This window comes from Wyeomyia smithii, chromosome 2 (genome assembly GCF_029784165.1).
Source record: "Wyeomyia smithii strain HCP4-BCI-WySm-NY-G18 chromosome 2, ASM2978416v1, whole genome shotgun sequence".
Lineage (NCBI taxonomy): Eukaryota > Metazoa > Arthropoda > Insecta > Diptera > Culicidae > Wyeomyia > Wyeomyia smithii.
This window is the reverse complement of record NC_073695.1, coordinates 115340800-115364006: the sequence shown is the minus strand read 5'-3', so window position 1 is coordinate 115364006 and position 23207 is coordinate 115340800. Positions and strand designations below refer to the sequence as shown.

At 38.7% G+C, this 23207-nt stretch overlaps 1 protein-coding gene across 3 annotated transcripts in view; it reads right to left on the bottom strand.

The window, feature by feature from the left end:
* Positions 1–22780, bottom strand: part of LOC129721545 (protein sprouty) — a 69967-nt gene extending 47187 nt beyond the window's left edge. Inside the window, exon 1 of one of the 3 annotated variants that reach the window (XR_008727426.1) lies at positions 22186–22780. The gene's annotated coding sequence lies outside the window, so the exon portion shown is untranslated. Of the gene's footprint in view, positions 1–12860; positions 14457–22185 lie in introns of those variants that run through there. The other 2 variants (XM_055674247.1, XM_055674246.1) reach the window with 2 other exon arrangements.
* Between the last annotated feature and the right edge of the window lie 427 nt (positions 22781–23207).

Here is a 23207-nt window from a genome sequence, read left to right as displayed (position 1 = left end):
AGGCGAGAAGAGAAATAACCCACGACAACAACAACAACAACAAATCGGCGGGCAGCACGTTCGTGCCCGTATCGGATGGTTCCACTCGCGCTGTAAGTGGCGGTGGCTCGAGGGGCTTCTTCGCCACGCCAAGGTTGTTGACCTCTGACTCGCATGGTTTTGCGTTCGCTGCCTTTTTAAGGGGGTTTCGAAGTTTGATGCAGATTTGCATTATATTTACCATTATATAATTTGTTTATCATAATAATGTGTTGATGTGCGACACAGAAATGGAAAAAACTGACTCACCCGTACTATTAAATTATCAATGGATTCAATTTAGGTATACGCGGATTGCAAATAGCTTCTAACTCAACACTAGTAAGTTTTCCTTTTGATAATTATGTCCCAAGGGTTTTCAAGAATTGTAATGAGATTCAATTTAGTTAGTAAACATGAATAATTTGGCAATTTCAGGACTTCATTTCGCTTTAAAAGGAAATGCCGACTTGGCTTATTCAGTCTCATACTGAATCAATCAATCAATCCGATTATTTTTTTTAGTACTCGGGTATTTCGGGAGTGTGCATTTTTCAAACTTTCTAAATAGTTCAGGAAGCAAGTATAGTGTAGGAAGTATAGCTAAGGGCCATACGGAGGCATTCACTTCAAATTTCTTTACTCATGCGACCCATTAATTAATTTCAAAGCCGATTTACACAATCTAAGTAATAAATGAAAAGGGTAATTTTACTACAAATAATTTAGGTCAAAGATGTTAGCAGATGTTTACAGATATTATGGTCTAGTTTTATCGAAACATAACGTCTTTTGATCAAAAAAATAGTAAAAGTATTTGAATATTAGATGGGCAATTATTAATAATGCGACAGTGTGACGGACAAGGACATGTGCTTCGCAGCATTATCGAGAAACTGAGAGGACATTATTCCACAACATTTGTAGAATATGGTAGAGAGCATCCCAAAACCTTTTGGGGAAGTGCTTGAAACTATCGATATTCATATTCCATATTCAGCGGACTTGGAAAAAAATAAAAGTGACTTTAGCTACTTTTTTCATTTAGATGGTGACCAAATAGCTCAACTTAGCATAGCTCTGACTGTATATATCAATGGTTGCTACTCCGTGATGGGTCCGACCCACTCAAGATGCACAATGAATCAACTGGAGGAAGACTGGGAGTGACATTTAAATAGTGACCAAGTAGCGACCAGAAAGTAAATAATATAGAGCTTTAAAATTCAATATTGAACCTTAACCTTATTGTGTTTAGAACATGGGATGCGAAATGATTGGTTCTCGTAGAAATAAATCGGAGTAAAATCTCTACCGTTCACATTGGAATGGTTGTAATTATGTATGGTTTATGAAATGCATAGAACTAATTTATTCATAGATGTTAAATGTTTACTTGGATCCAACAAATTGAGGCCCCATTCCAGAAGTCGAATCGATTCGATTCGCCCATATATTTCAAATGAAATGAGTTGCTCGTCGAATCTCCTGTAATACAACTCATAAATTCGATATTTTAATTCCTTTTTAATTAGGAAAAATCCCATTTATAATTAGCAAAGGAATCCCATATATTGTATTAAGAACATTTTATTGCATAGATGTAACACCTTTTTACCATAGGGATACTATCGTTCTACTGATATTTGTCCCATGTTTATAAAAAAACTCCCTACAAACTGCGACAACTATGCAAGTTCTAGTATAGTAATGGATAAAAATGCCGTTCAAATGTATAATAATCAACCACTTTTCTTGGTTCTTCAGCAACGCTTTAATCGTTTAGTTTGACTATATTTTGTTGAGTAAATTTCTGTTGGGCACAGCTTTTTCTATTAGATGTGTAGTTTAATAGTTGTTTATAGAAATTTATTATTTTGTAATACTTTATGAGTTAAGATATTTCGAAAAATTCAGATTACCTTAGTTTTGATTAGTTGCTTCAACGTTATGTTTACGAGAGAACTCATTTAAGTCTCTGAAAAAAATTTAGTGGCTGAGGTCTCCAAAATTCACTAGAAACCTATAATCTTTCATTTTTTCCTAGTTTGAGCTTCAAGGCCAAACCTGTGTTAGCCCGTGTAGTATATAGTTGCGCTTTGCTTTAGATTAGACCAAAATGAGTATTATGCACAATACAGTTTCCCTACTAAGTTTTATAGCTTGATGTAGTTACATTAGTAACCTTGTATTGTTAACTGTAAGGGGCCATCCACATACCACGCGGATGGCCCCTTACGATTTTGACCCCCCCCCCCTAGACAAATGCCCATATAAATTCTTTTTTTTTTGTAAGGACCGTGGACATCACACAAACCCCCCCTTTCCCCCAAGCTGTCCACGTGGTATGTGGATGGCCCCTAAGGTAAAAGTGAGTTTTTGCAAACTTACAGGACTTATAGAATTTTTATTGAATATATAGTCTCAGTTAGGATCCTACTGACTACAGTAGCTATTCACAGTCCAACGATTCACAACTGGCGATATATATAGTTTTGTATCTCGGATTAGATTTCTTTTTTATTTTACAACCAAAACGAATGATTTTATTCACAAAATTGCGTTGTACAAAGTTATACTGTATTGTATATTGGCATGATTTTTTATGCTTCTTTTGTTTCATTTTTAAATTCAAATTGCTAAAATATTTGTAAAACTCAAGTTTGACATACTGGTTCGAAAAATGGGCATCTTCAATCGGTTTCAGTCTAAGCTGGCAATTTGAATCTTACGAAAACTTTTGAACATAAGTATCGGTATAAATAAAAAGCATAGTATGACACTATTATCCTTTTTCAAAATAGTTGAATGGTTTTTCCACTGACCTATACCTTTAAGATGTTTTTCTTTGTTAGTTGGATAGGCACTTCAACATTTTTTTTTGCTAGCAAGTAATGAGGCGTCGCGTGGCTGATTTCGTCACATGTGCACCAAACATTTATTGAAGTTCTTTTTTCTTAAACAAAATAAGAAAATCAAACCAAATTTAAGGGTTTCGCTAGTATGCCTACTTGTTTTTATAGACTATAATTAGGGACGGTGTCACACTGTTTTTCCGAATGGGTAGTAGTTAAGAATGGAGAAGGTTAATGGGTGGCCTTCCGGTAGTTAACCAGAACAATCGCCATGGCGGATGAGAACATGCGTGTAGGCATATTTCGAGTTCTTTCTTCGTTTTATTTATCAATTTTTGCGACAAAATTGTTGGAGTAGATCTTTTTCTTCAGTTTTACCATGAAACTCTCGATGGAGCCAGCTAGGGGACGCTCCATCTCGTCCAACGATTGCTAGTGGGTCGACGACAGATCCAGCTAGTTCACGGCCAGTCTGGAGCGAAAGAAGAGCAACTTTGTCTAATAATTTCGTGTGGGTAAGTACCCACAGGGATATTTTCTGAGTGTGTACTACTACCCATACTACCCACATCAAACATTGGCCCTGGTTATAATATAGCGACAATTGCATGTGCTCGGATATTTGGGAATAGAAAACCTGTGCAGTGCACATGTTGCACAGGTGGACCCGACGCTCATGAACATGTAGTATTTTAAAAGCAGTGCTTATGCGCAAAAGTCAGTATTTCTCAACCGACATGCAAAAATATATTCCAACTTGTAATTTTATCCAGTTTTTCCCGCTTTTTTTTTCAATGCAAATTCAGTATTACGGATAGCTTAGGTAAAACATTGTAGTTATTTCAAGAAGCAACCGTAAACAATATAAATCTTTTTACCGACATTGTTACTAAAATATCCGAAGCTAAAATAAACTTATTTTTGTTACGAGAAGAACTAAAACTTTGTTACCACAAGTGAGCAAATGTTTGCAACCGGGAAATTTTGATACTCCTGATTCTGTGACCCTAATCTATTCGTAATAGGCAATCGACAGTATAACTACGATACTCTTCCAGAGAATCGGTTTGAATGATTGTTCATTGTATCAAATTCCTCATTACGAACTGGAAATAAAATCTTTTTTGGATGAGAAGTATGTTATTGAAATAAAGGCTGTACCTAATTGAGTTACAAATTTAGAAATATTGTAAAACATGAGATAAAGAAAAGCTATGCCTTCATTCATCGCTTGTCTAAGATGGATGGATTTCATTTGCAGCTCGTTCAATAATCAATTATCATGAAAATCACTGGTTATGTTGCCCTTTTGTGGCAGAGTACTGTTTTTTTAAATGCTGTAGCAAATATAGCCACAGTAAAAGCTATTTCGATTTTTGCAGAGTGGAGTATCTGAATATAAGCGAAAAATAAATGATGTATCGCATAGTTACTCACTTATTGGTACTGCATATGAGGAAGTGCTTTCTGTGCGATACGATTGAAGTTGATTTTATTTTTAAAAATAAGGGATTGTTCTGAGCCGTGCTTGGGATTCTTTTGTAAATGTATTTTTATCATAACAAAATCCTACATATTCAATGCTTAACAGTTATTTGTATTACAGAGATATAGCAACATGTACCCATAACCAAAAACACCTGCTACGATTGTTCCGGATATCCTGAACACAAATTACTGCAGACATAATACGAATGCACAAGTCAGGAAGTGTACTCGTATTCCCACGGTACCTTTCGATTTGCGCCCGATTCGGGATTTACAGCTGCAAAAACAATCCCTCTCGACAGATGATATCCTACAAGCACAGGCAGACAGCCATGCTAATGTGTAGGCAGGAAACTCCCACGCTCGATCAACAAAAGACCGGAAGTCAGGTTCCTACTCAACGCTGGAATCCGAATCTTTCAACTGAAAAGCGACACCATCGATATTATAGAACGGGAAAAAGACGCACTTCACAAAAATAGACACCCACACTCGCACACAGTCGCATCGCCACCCATTTGCAATCATGCACACAAGTCGCTTTTGAGAACCTCCTTTTTCCTGGAATGATCCGCTCTCGGAGTTTCGCTTGCCTCACATTGGCCTCTCTTTTACTCGTCTTCGTTTGCGTATCAATCTAGATTTGTGTGCAGAATTACTTGCTTTCGCGATTTCGACTGCAGCGTTGCATTTATGTCTATTTCCTGTGAGGAGGACGGCGAACGGCCTTATGGGATCTGTGATTGCGGATGCGAATAAGTACTTATTTGGTGGGAGAGTTTATACTGACTTCCCGATCAAATTCATTTATTGTGCACTTACGATAGACCTCCCATTAACCTGTGCTGAACGTTTTGGGAAGTTTATTAAAGTCAGAGTCAAACATTGAATTACTAAATTGTGCATTTAGTATCAGATATTTCCTTTCACATTGAACTAAATGTTCCGAAATATTGCCAATATAAATCGAGCATCTTAACTCGCAAACCGGAAGTTTCAATAGACAAACGATTGCTTGGAATCCCGGAGTCTACCGCTGTGTATTTACGAACGTTGAAAAATTCGTCGTAAATCACAACATCCGCCTAACCCAACAAACGGAGCGAGATAATCATTTATTCAGCGGAGGTAGCAGCAGGCAGCAGCAGCGTTGACCTTTCATCGATGGAAGTCAACACGAAATGTAGGATGAGCACATATGTTGCTGTTGACTGTCTCTGCGTTGCTGCATGGCGAGCATATCTTTACACAATACCGACACAGGAGGAAATCGTCGACTAGTGTGTATGCATTGCTGTGTTGACTGGCGGCAACCACGAGTTTGTCGAGCGGGTTCCAAGGGAAAGAGAACTCCACTCCGTTACCACCACAATCATGAGCTCGCATACGAGTGGGCGCTATGCGGATTTGTTGCTGGTCCTGTAGTTGTAGGCCTTTGCCGTTTGAACGGAAACATTAATTCATTCAACGGAATATCACAGATCGGTCACCAACACAACGATGGCTAGGTAAGACCAAGACGGTGTGTTGGGTAAGAGGAATTTAAATTCGCATAACTCTGTTAGCGAAGAACTTCAGAGTCTAGGTAAAAGTTTGCAACTCTATTGCCGGAAGGGCTGTGGCTGGCGAGATGTTCTAGAATAACAATAGTTTGATGAATTTTATCTAAGTGTAATAGTCAGCAGAGATAGTCATTTTTTGTGCATCAATATGCGCTTCCATATATGCATACAGTTACTGCTGTAGAGATGATTTTTATTGAATCATACAAACACATGTAGTGAATGACTTTGAGAAATCGTTGGCAGTACTGAATGGGAAACTACACTGACACTGGGTGCAAACTGACCCAGTCTATGTCTTCTTCAATCCTAAAAATCTAAACCACGTCAAATCAACCGCCCTCGCGATAATTTTTACGCAGAGCAGCACAAGATTTTGCATTTTCCACTAGATGCGCTTTCTTACCTAGTCACTCCAGCTCACGCTCCTTCTGCTATAGCTGCTAGGGGTGGTGGCAAGCTGCTGCACTTTATAATTTTGATGATGTTGGAGCAAAAGTACGCTCTTATCCTGTGCCGTTTGCAACCGGTAAGACGTCGCACGCCATCTACGGGGGTAAGCACAGAGGCAGTGAGTGAAAGATCTCGTGTGCGATGAAACGATTTATTTTTAACTTCATCTCAATCCTACCTACTTTGGCGCGGGTAGATGGCGCGAGACTGCGCTCAGCAGAGAGCAGTTTAGCATTGCGGGATTTTGAGCTCGTTGAAACAACCCGTAGCTTGGGGTGATAGCGACGAAAAAGTAAACATAATCATTGTGCTTACCGAGGCTGGCCCTCGGGTAACGGTGGTGGCGGCAGGCAGACAAACTAAACTGGTACGGCGAGACGGTTTTTGTACTTCTCACCGGTTGACCGAATTTGACGCTGGATTCGAGAGTGATATTCCACGTGGACCTTGCACAAAACACTTTATCGGGCTGATTGTTTAGATTATCCGGAAACAAATAGCAGAAAGGACGGCGAAAATATGCACTTTGAGCAATACAGTATAGGTTTGAGAAATATACATAATAGTATAAAGTCACTGAAGGGCGGTATATAATGATGTTTATATATTATTGTATTCCATACTCCATAAAGAAAAAGTAGTGTATAAAACATAAATAATTGCCTAAACTAATCGATTTGGGTTTAATCTGATGATTTATTCTGAATTGAAACGAAAATCCAGTAAAGGACATCCAAAATATGACATTACCGTTGCATGATTGATTTATCTATAAGAATTTTTGAAAGCACCTGTTGTGTTGAGAACCACATTACTCTAGAATATAATAATTATGTAAATGTAACTACACGATAAAACTGGCAATAAAACTGTTCAAATTGACACCTTATGAACGATTCGTGAAAACGTGACACACTAGAATACCTTATTAGATTGTGAATATTTTTGACATATACGCGTCATGCAACTTTAAGTCTGTTAACCGAGGTTTTGTAGTTCAATCAAATACTTGACATTAAGCTCGTCCCTCACTAATCCAAATGCAGTAGGTGGGTTTCAGCCTTCCCAGGGGGTATTTTTTGCTTATCAAATTCTCTGATTTTCTCTGCTATTCCCTGAAATACCATTGATTTCCCTAATATTTTTCAGAATTTGGCACAAAAAGTGCAACGTAGATGAACGCAACTCTGAAATCTCAGAGGAAAAAGTCTTCGATTAGATATGGAACCGAAGGGTAGCGGTCCCGAATCTGCCTTTTATGCTAAAAAATAAGTTTTTGTACTGAAAAGCCGTTTTAAAAAGGATCGCGTATGGGTTAAAAATTTTTCCCTGATTATTTTTCATTTTTCCCTGATATTCCCTGATTTGCCTGATCGAAAAAGGAAACCCCTGACGTTCCCTGATTTTCCGGGGTTTCGCCACCCTGCCTCCCAGTTGGTCTCGAGTTTCGATGCTGGTTTAGAGCTTGACGAGCCATTCGTCGTATGTTCGAGTTTCGGTTCGATGGGGATGGTTGGTGTCAGTAGGATCATAGCGAAGGATGTTTCGAATAAACAAAAGGTCAAAACAGAGTGTAGCACTGGGATTTTGCTTTACTCCATATAAATTTTTATGCTTGTTATATTTGACCATCCACATACCACGTGGACAGATTTTTAACGATTATGAACCCCCCCCCAAGCTGTCCACAGTCCCTATATACTATTATATATCAACCCCCCCCTTTTGTCGAATCGATTTTTAGCGATTACATACCTACTCAACCAAACTTACTGTTAATTTGGTCGAACGGTAATTGTATTGTTAGTAAACGAGAGCTACTACGGTTGATTTAAAGTTGAATTTTCCGTGTTACTGTAGTTTTCTCAAATAGTGTTTATAAGAAAAAAACAATGTTGTGATACATAGATTCAATTTATTTGAACTTAAGATATAAAAACAGGTGAATATTACTGATATGCTTAATAACATTGGCAAACACAGGTTTTTTTCCTAGAGCTAAAAGTAAAAGAAAGTAAGATTATAGCTTTTTGGCCGTTCCTGGGAATTTTGGTGCCCCTAGCAAAGATAACTTTTTCAGAGATTTAAACGGGGTTTCCCGTAAGCCAACATAGGAGCGACGTACCTGGCGAGCACTTACTCAGCAGCCTCTTGACGCACTTTTGCATTCACTATGGGCACTAGCGGCTTTTATCTTTCTAGAGTAACTGTTTTGAGTCTTGGGGCATCTTTTTTCGTTTTTGTCGACCAGTGTTACTTACTTTACTTTACTTTTTTGGCTAACGGACCGTTCACCGGTCTAAGCTCGAACGAATTAAAGATGTCCAGCTTCTTCTGTCCTGGGCAGCCCTTCTCCAGTCTCCTCGTACACCAGCAGATCGTGCATCTTCTCCCACCGCGCACATCCACCGCGTGCGAGGCCTATCACAGAGTCGACGGCCTCTTCCTGGTTCTCTACTGAAGATAGTTTGGCGGCTCTCTCGTCAGGCATTCTGGCTACATGGCCAGCCTACTGAAGCCTGCCCCGCTGTATTACCTTCACTATATCAGCATGTTTGTATACCTGGTACAACTCGTTATTCATGCGTCTGCGCCACACTCCATCTTCCAGTTTACCGCCAAGTATCGATCGCAGAACTTTACACTCAAAAACTCCGAGCACTCGTCGATCAGCTTCCTTCAGCGTCCATGCTTCATGTCCGTAAAGGGCCACCGGGAGTATCAGCGTCCTATACAAACGAATTCGTCAACCACTTCAAATCGTTCTCCATCTATCTCCACCTCAGCACCACCACCATGGGAACTCCCACTCTCGACCAATGTTACATTTTTTTTATTCTCGCTTATTTTCCGTCGGTCTAGTTCGGCCACTGTTGTTTGTGCTAATCACCGACGCACAGGGAGGCGACTCTACCCAGGACCCTAACTTACGACCCGTTGATTAACGAACCGGCGCCAACAGAGTGACTTTCTCATGCGATGGAAGGCGTGATCCCAGAGATTTCTCGCCTCAGAAAATATCCCGGTGTCGGCTAGAATTGAATCTAGACCAGTTGGGTTGGTTTTGAGTGGATCTCGCCACCCCACAACCAGACAGGTGTTCGTTCGAACCCAGGCGTCGAGCATGGTTGGCGGAGACGTTAACAACTACGCTAGGCCCTCGCCTTAACCAGTGTTATATGTAAAATAAAATTTTAGCATAATAGGTATTGAAAGACACCACAAACAATATTTTTAGAATGAAGCCTTCTCGGTAATTCTAAAAAATCTCAACTGCAGATTTGGTCATACTTGGAAATACCAATATCCAATTGCAACAAAATTATTCGCATGTGGGACAAATTGTCTGAAGCGAAAACAAATTATTTTTCTTCTTTTTTAACAACCGACAAACCGTATGTTCCATACTGTCCGCTGATAATGGCATCCAGCATGGCATACATTACATTTTTTCCGCATCACGTCATTAGAACGGAAGCAACTACTTCCGGTCATCTTCGTAATCATCTTCCAAGCCGCGTTACTGGAAGTTCATCTTACGTTTCTCAACTCTCGATTTCAGCTATCGGGAGCGAGTGGTATTTTCCTCCCTCAGTCTCAGCTCGCTCGACATGTTTGCTCTTATCAACAATGAAGCGAGCGTTTGATTTCTGTAGTACAAGCGCTTATAATAATAACTTTTTGCATCTTGTTGTTTTTTTTTCTGGCTGTTGTTACCGTCGGCCTTGTATAAATAAAAGTTGATTCTGGATGAACACGTGTTTCCTGTTTTCTAAAAATCAGCTGATAAATAAATGATTTTTGTTGGCTGTTATGTTTGACTAACGTAAAAGATTATAACGAATATACCGCCGGAATCCGATTATCTGTCACGTTTACCTAGTTCCATATTAGTTTCAAACAAGCGGCAAGTCATAAAATGCAAAAAAACCTCCTAGCATAAAGGTTTTGAACGAACACCCGTCTCGACGTTGGAGTTAAAATTCCACAATAGACTATCATCACTTCAACACTCCTGCTATGTAATAGTGAAGATTGTAAGGCCTGCGCTGGTTAATACATAATAAAAATAATAATAATAATCATACACTTCATCAACTGCGCATAGTTCTCCTTCCATTAGGCTCGGATAATAATAAATGTGAGATAAAGTAACTGTGATTAATAGAACGGGTATTGCCGTAGAGAACCGTTCGATATTGTCGCTTTTAATTTCCGATCTCTGTTTACATCACTAAAAACGATCGTATGAACACTGTTTTGGAGAATTGCAGTTTTGCGGATACCCCTTAGCACGGTAGCCACTGAATAAGTTGCAAACTAAGGAGTGTCCTTTTCGTAAGCAACAGCACTCTAGTGTGGATCGATGACGTTAGCTCGATTCGTGTTGTCCGTGAATAGAATCGACAAAAGGTGTAACAAGAGCTCATAAGTCCTGTGTGTTAGATAGTTGGTGTTTGATATGTTTTAGCGGTAGTAGTAGCAACAGTGTACCTCCGTCCATTTGCTGTGCTATGCAGTTTATACCTCTGCAGAGGTGTAAAACATTTCGTTCGATCAGAACAAAGACTTTAAATGTCACCGATGCATGTAACTGGTACTGACTCTGTTCAATATTATTGATGCTATTCCTTTATACCGTATACATATGTCATACATTTAGCTTGGCAAATATTTACGCGAAATGAAACTGATCTAATATACCGGTTACGCTTGGTCGTTTCGATAGTATGGCTTTAATCTTAGGTACCAGTGAATTTTGAACGAATAGTTTTCGCAAACTCTGCAAAATTCGAGATGTGGTTCTGCAGAAAGTTTGCTATCATGTGATCATTAGAAGACAAAGCAAAGCAAAGCCTTGGTGCTACATTCCGATTCGGAACTTGACCTTCTGTTTACTATACACAGACTTCGCAGCCAACCGTTAAGTGTACAGGACAATTGCGGGGCTAGCGCTACGATCCTACTGACACTAACAGTCTCTCCCGAGTCAAGACTCGAACCTACGACGAATGGCTTGTTAGGCCAGCATCGTACCTCGAGACCAGCTGGGGAGAAGACACAAAAGCTATAACTGCCGGTACCCGCATAACTGTCCCATACTGATTTTGGTCACTTTTGAGTTATCATCGGGAATCGACTTAAATGTTGTCATATTTTCTGGAAAAAAAAAATTGATACTTTTGTATGGAAAAACATGGAAAAATGCCAAGTTGTTTTTGTCCCATATTGAAAGTACCCGCATTACAGTTCCACTGCATAGTGGTGCAAACTGCAAACATATCATTTTGCTCCAGATTAGTGTATATCGGATTATTTTAGGCATATAGAAGTATGTCATTTAATTACCTAGACTAATGTTGTTTTTCTGTAGTACAATCTACGTTGCCAATGATACTACCGGTTGCTGGTTGAATTTATATGTGATGGGACAAAATATGCGAGTACTTTTGAAATGTACCCGCATATTTTGTTTCATTTTGTCTTATTTTCAAGTTATATAACGTAAAACCAATTCCATCCATGGTTTTTTGTTCTCAACGATAAACTTGTGGTGCCATGAAACTGTTATGGTCGTTGGTTCTGGATGTAATTGCTGAAATTTAAAAATTCACGGATAATATTAAATCGCCGTTTTCTCAACATGTTGTTTTTCATTATGGGACAGTTATCCGGTTACCGGCAGTATAGTATCAAAATGACAACTCATATGGTTCTCATATGGTGCTGACATTTGAGTGATTATTTACTAATGATTTTTACTACAGTGTTTTTCCCAATTACCCAAAAATTAATAGAAATCGAAAATCTTCGTATTGCATGTTAATACAATATTGTTTTAATAATGACCCCAAGTAATAGATAACCGAATCTCGAGCAAAAATAGGAGAGACAATATCATCTGCAACATATATTCGGCGATTTTGTAACAAAATGCAATTTGGGCTTATTTCAGTAGAATTAATGATATTTTACGTTTACCAAAACAAATCTAAACTTCATCTTGGTCATATGTTTTATTCCGTTGAAGGAACGAAAGATTTGAGCAGCAGACAAAAACTGAGTAAAAATAAATTATTAATTATTTCGTTATCACATTAATGATGTTATCTTTAGTAAAATAAGGCTCGAGGTAATGTTGTTTCGAGCTATATTATTTAATTGTTGTTTATTCTGTTGTCAAATATTTAACCATCAAAACTAAAAAGTATTATACACATATGTATTTTTCGTGAATTCACAAACGGTTCAAGCATCAACATTGCATTCTTTCAAAGTTATTATCGTTTTTGATAAGCAACAACTAATCATAATAGCTATTAAACAGTCAGTTAAAAAATCAAATCACTTTTCAATCGTTCAGATTTCATAAAACATGAAATACTAAATTACCAATTCATTGGTACCGTCAATACTGACAAAATTATTAAACCATTTATTGTAAACATATATACTTTCTCCCTACAAATCTGAATGAACTTACATTATCAATAAGCAATTAAATCGGGTTTAGATTCGGGTTCGTAATCCACGTCACTACCATTAATGGTAATATTGGGGTAGATGGAAATGATGGTGCTTCTAATGCTGATCGTAGTTCCGGTGACAGTGTTGCTTGACAGGCTATCGCAAATTTTACCGCGTTGCATCCAATATTTATCCAAGTTTTGCTCAAAAACGAAAGATACATGATTTGCCACAAGACACGGCAATCGAATTTTCGTTACTTTTTTCGCACGTTCACACTTGCACTATTTCTGCTTCATTCCCTGTTGTTGCAGCTGCTATTGCAAATTTTTATGTTGTTTCACTTTTCGGCTTTCTCAGGGCGACTTTGACATTTGCATTTCACTCGTTTCACATCACTTTTTATTGCCTTTTTTGCTTTCACTTACTTTTACTGTTGAGCATCAAATTCCACTCTTTTACATGTATCCACTCTTCAGTAAAACAAAGAACATTTCTCACGATTTTTTTTTTCTTTTTTATACTGATGTTTTCATTCATGAAATCATTTAATCACTGTGAAGAAAAAATCTTTTCATTCGGAACTCCGGCAACGACAGTTTCGTTGCGCTTTGTTTGCGTAGCTTTCTGTTGTATTTTGAACTTGTAAACTTTCGCATTACAGCTTACTTTTTCTTCATCCTCTTTTTTGGTAACCAAAAAAAAATATGAACAAAAATAAATCACTTTTCAAAACATTTGCTTCAATTGCTGCATACTGTGGCCGTTTGCGTATTTTCGGAGCACTTTTCATGCTTTTGCTGGTATGTCGTTGGTACTGCGGCTTCTAATATCGCTGCTATTACTGCTGACGACCGCAACGACGGCGACGACGACGTTGTCGACGGTGTTGTTTTTTTACCGCTGCCGCTGATCTGACGGCAATGGCGATGACGACCAACAAGAAGACGGCCGCGACGTTGTTCTCTGTGGTACATCTGCCGTGCTGTGGTGTCTGTGGCTATGGATTGCTTTGCAGCAGTGTGCGTATCGCGGCGCGTACTATTCTGCATGAAAATGCTGCCGCGTCGCAACCGCTGAGATTACTGCCGAGCTCTCTCCTTTCCTTTGCTCGACAGCCAACTTGGTGAACTTTTTAATTGCCAATATTATACTGTCACATTTTATTCAACTGTGAGAATATTATCCGAAAAGAAGAACTATTCACAATTCACTGCTCAGGTTTTAACTATCTGCTGTACGTCTGTTCTTACTTTTTTGGTTCGTACAAAACTTGAACTTATCACTTCCTACCGCAGCTTCCGTTATGTTACATCCCGTTTCGTTACATTCGGTGGAGGTTAATTTTCTCTCTACTCACTTCATAGAATTTACTTCGCCCGAAATTCGTTCACCAGCGGACACAATTACTCGCATCTTACACTCTTTCTCGTTATTTGACCGTGTGTTTTTACCTTTTCTTGTGTTTACCGTGTGTGTGCTATACGTATACACAATGATAATTATAGTAATTTTTCTTTAATTCACAAAAAAAACCTACTATTCGTCGCTATGAATACAGTCCATCTACGATCAAAGCTCTTTAACGACTGATAAATAATTTCGTTTCAATTCGTATATTTAGAAAACGTCATGCGCAGTCAGAGGGGAGGGCGTTTCCGAGGCCTTTCGTTCGTTTTGTGTTCGGCTTCATCAGATTGGCGCTGTGTGCATGACAGGAAACCATATCCATATACGCTGTCCTACACAAGCATTGAGTAGTGTTAGTAGGCAACTTATGTGTGTATGCGTGATTTCATTCAATCGGAGGTGAGTGTGGTACACTCGGTTTTGTTCGGATTCCGTACTCATACCTTCTCAGCTCCTTCACGAAGTTGACTTCGGCAGCCCAACTCGATACAACAATGCCACGCAGCGGGCAAATTCGTTACTACTGAAAAGGTTTTTATGAATGAAAACCACGGCCATAATGAATGGAGTATCGAACGAAACCCAAATGTGACTATATCCTATCTCGCTTGCGCTCACTCAAGCTCGATGATATAGCCGTCGCCACATCGTCGTGCACACAGCTCTCCTTCACTTCACTACTCGCTGTTTCTTTCCACCTAAAGCTGACGCTGCCGTGACCATTTCTAGACCTGCCCGACTCGCCACACAGCCACATTTTTATTTTAATTCATTCGGCCTACCATTCAATGCTCCGTTTCATTCACTCAACTAGTGCTTGGCACGAGTGAAATTTTTGCGCGCGCATGATATTTGTATTTTTCGATCTCTTTCCCACTCATGGTATAAGCTGTCGCTGGTTGCCATTCTCTATGCTCCGACCCGGAGATGGTTGTCTGGCTTATTGCTTGGCTCTGTGCTCCGTGCTACACATTACAGCTAAGCGCTTACGACATCAACGGACCGGGGGATCGGCCAGCAGCGGAAAAGTGCCACAACGAGGGATAGACAGTTTGCCAGTGTGTGTTCTTTGCGTTTGCTTTTTATGTGCAAGGCTGCTGCCGCTGCTGCTGCTACTGCCACGGTTTCACAGTCGATCATGTACGGACTGAGCGTTACTGTTGCTACAACAAGACAGGCCTTGTAGTCTTTGGAAATAATTATCTCATTCAACATTCCGCGAATGCCTATAGAATCATTTTCGTTTCAGAAAAAAAATAGCCAAATGCATTTTTCCCGTTGGCGGTATCCTTGATGAATTGTAGGTGTGTTCTTCTGTTTGCCTTTTGTGATGTACTACCAGATACCTTTCAAGTTTTCGAAAATCGAAAAAAAATATTGCTCTATTTGAAAGAACAATCTCTTGTGAACATTTCCCCAAATTTTCATGGAGATTTGAGCAATAGGAAGAAAGTTAGAGCGATATGAAGGTGATTTTCACATTTTGATACATTACAGACTAAGTTACAGTCCGATTACAGTAAAATTCGATAGGGTTTCAAGAGTCAGCTAGACTTTTCATTTTACACTAATTTTGTGGAAATCGGGCCAGCCATCTCTGAGAAAAGTGAGTGAATTCAAGTATTCTTCGGAATATGTTCCTTTTTCATAGCTGATTTCACATTTTTAAACATAACAGGTAAAGTAATAGTCCGATTGCAAAACAAATCAATAGGGTCTTATGGGGCAACTAGATCTTCCATTTGACACTGATTTTATGAAAATCGGTTCAGCCATCTCTGAGAAACATGAGTGACATTAACCAGTCTTCAAAACACGTTTCTTTTCATAACTTTTGAACCACAATTTCAATTTTTATAAAATTCAAAAGTTAAGGGTATTTCAGGTAGCCCGTTCATTTGAAACCAATTTTGCTCAAATCGGTTGTGTATTTTCTGAGTTAATGATGTTTTATGATTTTTGCATTTTGATACATAATCTCTAAACTAAAAATCCGATTACAATAAAATAGGGAATAGGGTCTTATGGGACACAAGACCTGTCATTTGCAATTTGCAACTGAGTCGTATGATATATGCCATTCGGCCCTTTGGAGCACTTTTATACTTTCGGTTTTGCCAGCGATTGCTATACCTTTTTAGGACGTAACGTTTTAGGGAACATCTTTTAAAAGACCCGTCTCATAAAATGCATTCACTGATACAAACGCACAAAACGAACGGTCTTGTTAAATCATATTTTAAGTTTTCACGTCCTTTTTTAGCCAGGTTGTGACTAGTTTGCTGCTCATCAAGAGCCCGTAAAACAAATTGCAACGATTGTGGGATGCCACCTGGCTACCTTTTAGCGTATCCAACGTGCACTCTATGATGGACCCATCCACGGAAGCCGGGAAGTGGCCGTCCACGTTTCGCTCGCATACCGAAGGTCATCAGATCAGTGAGAGACAAAGTGAGGCAAAATCCTATCAGATCGATTCGAAAATTGGTTAAGGAAATCGATATTTCAAAAACTTACCATGCAACGGTTGGTCAAAGATGAGTTGAAATGTTCGGCTAGGACAAGAATAAAGCACCACCTTTTAACAGATCGAATCAAAAACTACGGCTGGAGCGCTCGAAATGTTTGGTGTTTGCATTAGAGAGAAGCATACCATAATCGTATTCTCCGATGAGAAAATGTTCACCATCGATCCCGAATTTAACACGCGTATAGATAGGTTTATTTTGCCGAAGAAGATTGAGGATGTTCCAGAGAACGTGAAATATAAGTTTACAACCAAACATCCGGCCGGAGTCATGATTTTCGAGGCAGTTGCTTCCAATGGCTTGAAAATGCCTCCAGTAATTATTAAAGCTGGATTTTTAAGAACACCGAGGTTTACAGGAACATTTTGACGGACCACGTTCTGCCATGGATGACAGCCAATTCTTCATTTTCCAACAGGACGAAGCAGCGTGTCATACCTCAAAAAGGACTCAAGCGTGGCTGAACGAAAACATGGAATTTCGACCAAATGACAATTGGGTTCCTAGCAGCCTGGACATGAATACTTTGGATTACTCAATATTGGCATATATCCAGGCTGAGGCCTGTGAACGTTCTCATCCCAGTGTTGGGGCTCTGAAAGCTCGATGACTGACTGACTCTCGCTTCCGTCCTCGTTTGGAAAGGGTGATCGCGAAAAATGGTTGACCTATTGACTAGGCTTAATAAACGATTCTCAAATAAAATTATGATTTTGTTATCATTTTCTTTGAAAAAACTTATTTGAAACTGAGGTATGGATTTTCCCATTTTTTATGGGACATACTGTACTCAATCTGGTTGATGAAGTAGAAAAAAACACACAGACATATTCGCGTCTCACGGAAATAGGGTGGGGACCAGAAGGGTGGTATCTTTGCCAAACTATTCCCCTTGAATAACATTTCAAGTTTTCCCAAATCGACCGCGGCAGTGCTGAGAACGACGATTTTCAAAAAAAAAGTTCCGTCTCGGGTCTTACCGGGTTAATCAATACATCCGTTTTATTCTTAAATTTTGGCCCTACACGGTTAACGTTACGTAAGCGCAGCATAGGCGAAAAAAAATAAAACTATGACACCAAACAAACCAACAACATTTAATGTAACTGCAGCCTTGTTGATATGTGCTATGCAAAGGTCTTGAGTTCTCTGCTACGAAAATCCTATTAGTGGGATTGATCTTCAACTTGTTTTTGTTTTTCTCTCTCGGACGCAGTGAAGCTGTTTTCGCTCAACGGAAGCAATGGTGTGGACAAGACGTATGTAGCGGTGAACTAATGGGGAATGACGGGTTAAGCGAACAACTGGCGGGAGTACGGGTGTGTGCAGTGTAGGTCCCGAGGACTCTGGTGGGCACAGGGGACATATACTCGAGAAGAAGCAAATCGCACGCGTTGGAGGAAAAGAACTTGCTGGCATGATTCGATCGGTACCCGTAAGGGCCTGAAGTGGGCACGAGTATAATGAAACATGCGGTAACGGGGATTGTGGGGTACGGCTGCTGCAGCCGTCGTATTGCAGAAAAGCTGAATTGAATTGATTCGATTGAGAGTCGCTGGCTTGTTTTTCCCCACTAGAAACACTCTATAGGACCGTACGTTGAAATCGACGACGACGACAACGACGATGACGATAACGATGGATACGGTCAAGACTTCGAGCAAGAAGACGAAAAATAATATGGAATAAATATGTTGACTATATTCGGAGACTACACGATTCATAAGTTGGTTGGTTTTACAGTTTTTTTTGCCTTCTAGGCGCATTCGGTTTATTTGAAAAGGAGAGCCCGAACGTGTCTTTTTGCTTTTAACGACTAAAGAAACGATTTCCATGTTAATATTGTAATTTATGAATAAATAGAACGGATAGGTTCCGAATGAAACACTCTTCAGTTGCTTGAGGAGAAAATAATTGCGAAGTAGTGAACAGGAGACGATTTAACACTTTTGGTTTAACTGTTTTCAACTCAAATGAATAAATTCTAATGTGTTGGTTATGGTTTGTAATTGGTATAATTGCAGCGCTCGGTATACAAGTGGTTACTGAGCTGTTTTTTATGTTAGGGACCATATTTAAATGACGTAGCATAAGAGGGGGTGGGGGGGATATCGTCGTTTTGTGACAAGCTTTGACAAGGGAGGTGGTTGGATTGAAATCGACGTAGCATTTATTTTGAAAGACCGGTTTTTTCGTACGAAAAATGCATACAAAAAATACACTACAACATTACACAAAGTTTTGCAGCGAGAGCTGTCGAAATCTTTCTATCTGTCTAATCTTTCTATTCTGGAATTTTGTGTAAACACACAATCTGTTTTGAAAACAAAAATCGTTGTTTCATTGTGGTTTTCAATAGTTTAAATTACAAGATACTCATTTCTGTTCAAAACTGGTAAGTGCAGCGATTAGTTTTTTTGCGAAATTCGGAATATTTTCTGTGTTTTGTACAGACATAGATCATACGGAGTGAGTTGTATAAACATCTTTCCACCTCGTACCAAAGCACAATCTCTTCGAAGCAACATCAATCCATAGCGAAGTTAACATCCAAAGGAATGTTGTCTCCAGTGTATAAGTGATAAATAGATTGAATTAGACACAGTGATTTTTTTTCAAGAATTTTTGTATGTTTTTCTCAAAACCGGGAAAGGGGGAGGGGGCAATCGAATGCTACGTTTTTTTTTCATGGGGGGAGTTGAAGTTTTGTGACCAAATGCTACGAGGGGGGAGGGGTAGTGGGTTTGAAAATCATGAAAAAAATGCTACGTCATTTAAGTATGTTCCCTTATGAGATTTGATATAAATGTGCAAAGCGCCGCATCGGTCATGTGTACGGAGAATCCAATTTTAGTTACCGCATGCCGTACATATATGTATTTTTTCACAAATATTTTTTGAGTTGTATTCATTTTTTAACCTTCCATCTGGTCTTGAGATACGATGCTGGCCTAACAAGCCAGTCGTCGTGGGTTCGAGTCCCGGCTCGGGAGAGACTGTTGGTGTCAGTAGGATCGTAGCGCTAGCCCCGCAATTGTCATGTACATTAAACAGTTGGCTGCGAAGTCTGTGTAGAATAAACAGAAGGTCAAGTTCCGATACGGGATGTAGCACCAAGGCTTTGCTTTTATCCATTTTTTATAACATGTTGTTATTCAGAAAAAATATTTCAATATATCCTAACACAATGACTTAGATAATAGAAGAATAGACAATATTTATATTAGTCAGTGGTAAACTGAAAACTATTTACACTCTAACTCTCGAAACATTACTCAGAGTCGGAACAGTTTTTAGAGTAAGGAAATCGGTTGTCATGAACATATTCAAGTATCGGTGTGATATTTATCACATTATATTTCTACTCTTTCTATTCAATTTTTGGTAAAATGAGTTTTCTGAAACATTCAGTACAATTAGCAAGAAAGTCATCCCCTTCAAGACAGCATAAAGAGCACTTGTTATTTATAGTCATATTCTGTTCATCAATTCGGTGACATGATCTTGAAATATAATAAATAAATAGATAGATAGATGAATAACTGAAAAAAGATTATTTAATCCACTTAGTGGTGCGATCACGCCTATTCAGTTTTTGCCCTAAATAATCTTATTTATAATTTGAAGCACTCTACTGCTTGGTGAATTGAGTTGTCTGAAGCATTAAGTACAATTGAACTTAAGTTTGACGACAGCATATTTTGTAGTTTCTCCTCCGTCATCGATCTGAGCTAGTGAAGTTACACAAGGAACCGCGTATATGGCTACTTGTGATTAGTTTGTTATCTTCAGTGTACAACAATTCAGTACCGCTACCGCTTCATAAAGATCGACAACGGATCGAAAGGAGGTGTAACAGCCGTTGATGTCGGAGACCGAGTTTACCTCTGCATCTCCACGACTGCGACGGGAAGGAAAGGTTGTATCACCGTGGTAAGTGACAGAATCGAATAATGTTGCGTGCGATTGTCTGAAGCATTTAGTACAATTAGCAATAAAGTCATTCCCATATTAAAGGCCTTTGAAAACAACATAAAGAGTACCTGTTGTTCATACTCATATTCTGTACAACGCGTTATTCGAATTTCATCACCTTAACTTTTTTTTGTTAGCCTAATAAATGTGTCGTATTTTCTGCTTCTTACTAAGAGGTTTGATGAAATACGATAATTTAGAAAGCTAGTGATCAGGTTTTTCAATATGGTAATAATGCCTTGCAAAGTTATAATTTATTTACAAATGAGGATCAAAATGAAAAGCTAAGAGTATATACAAAAACACAAAACACATGGAAGAATAAGACATTGAATTCTAAGATTTGCAATGTGCAGTAACGTATCGACTTTGCCCATTCGCTAGAAATAACATAATAAATGATGCTGTGCAGAAGACGTAACTTTATAAATGGCAGTTAGCATCTGGGCGATGTATTGCTACATATTTAAAATAGGCAAGGTTTACATTTAATTTCAATACAAAAGTAGAAGAAATCAATGGAAACCATTCTACTAAGAAGCTCAATAAAAAAAATTTGATTTTATGCTATGCCAAATCGAGTAAAAATACTACCATTCGAAAGAAATAATATCCAAACTATTATATCAGTGATGCTGACCAGGTCTAAGAAATTTGAATTTAAAATTTTTACTGCTGTTAAATCCACATCACATTTACTTCAAAAAAAAAATATTGATGTCTGACAAAATATCTACCTGAACATAAGCAATGACTAGCATCTTTCGTGTTTGATACGAGACTCGTAATCTGCATCCGGTCATACCTGAACCACCGCGAGAATTACTATATTCATGGTGAGATATCGAGCCAGAGAGCTAACAATTTTATCATATCCTTGTCCCTAAACGGAAGCAGACTCTTAATGAATGTTTTTTCCTTATCACTTTGTTGATAACAGAGTTGGTTTTATTTTATGAATGAAAATTTTTATTGTCACAAAAACAATAAAGTGACAGTAATCAGCTTCTCTCCTTATCATTTTGTCTGCCGAAATCGATAAGACAACACCTTCATTTCAATTTGCGTCCCTCTTACGTGTGACAGCTCATTCTGTTCCATTAGCGAGAGACCTGCGTTTACTTGTAAATATTATACACCTTGCCTAGACACCGATAAAATGCTCTAATTAAAAGTTTATTTTTGTCTTATCAGCGCGTTGCCAGTAAAACAATTATATTTTTGTTTCAACACCCAGATAAATGTGATTGCGCACGTATACAATTTCGGTTTGAAACGATTTATCATATCCGCTCAGATTGCAAAACAGTCATGTGTTCTTTTTCGAGTGTTGCAGATATTTATAGATTATAGATTGAAGCTTACGCTATCCTTCTGTTGCTTATATTCTACTTTTTACATGCTTTTTATTTTTTACACGATACTCACTTTTTATTTTTTACTTTTGGCGTTACATTTACTTTTTACTTTTTACTTTTCACTTGTTACTTTTTGTTTTTCACTTTATACTTTATACTTTTAACTTTTTAGCTTTTACCTTTCACTTTTTACCTTGTTATAATTTTTTCCTTTTCACTGTTTATTTTTTGCTGTCCACTTTTTGCTTTTTACTTTTTATTTTTTTACTTTTTACTGTTTACCTATTACTTAAATCTATTAAATTGTGAAAACTATACAACTTCACATATGTTCATTTAGTTTGTAGAATTGTGTCAATTGCTATATAAGAAACTGTCCGCTTTTGGAGGTCACTGGACCAAATAGATTTCAACAGTTCTATTATTATATTGTTTCCAGTTCTTTGTCGTTCGAATTACACCATGGATGTTCCAAAAAAAAGGTTCGTGATGCAATTATCCCAGCGTCAATTACTTTCTTCGCACTTCCTTCATTTACAGGATATTGTGGGAACAGTTCTGAAAACTCTCAACCATTGAATAACTGTTTATATCGTGAAACGCAAGTTTCGTGATATTTTTTTTTCTGTTTTGAGCTCGGTCAAGTCAACCTGCTGCATCGAATGTGCAGCTGCCCTAAAGTGACACAACCGGTCGCGCAAATAGAGCCAACCCCGCAAGCGCAAGATGAGGAGTAATTTTCCAATTTAGCTTCGTTTCATTCATGCTGTTCATCTCCGTCCATCCGCAGTTTAAGCATAGCGTAGCTGCTGCTGAGTGTATTGAGTGTTATGTAGTGCAAACGCGCTTCCATTTGGCTGGCCTACAATATAGCAGTCGTAGCACTGATGACAGTCTAACCGATCGACGAACTAACCGAGGCAAACGCCGCGGATATCGTCAGTGCCAAAAACCCTTTTGATGGGCTGGACTTCCTAACGCGGGACAGAGAAAGACTGACGCGGACTGCACTAGCAATCAATCTCGGCATGCCCATTGCGGTCATTGAACAGTGGGAATAACAGCATTAAAATTTTGTAGTAGTTCCGATTA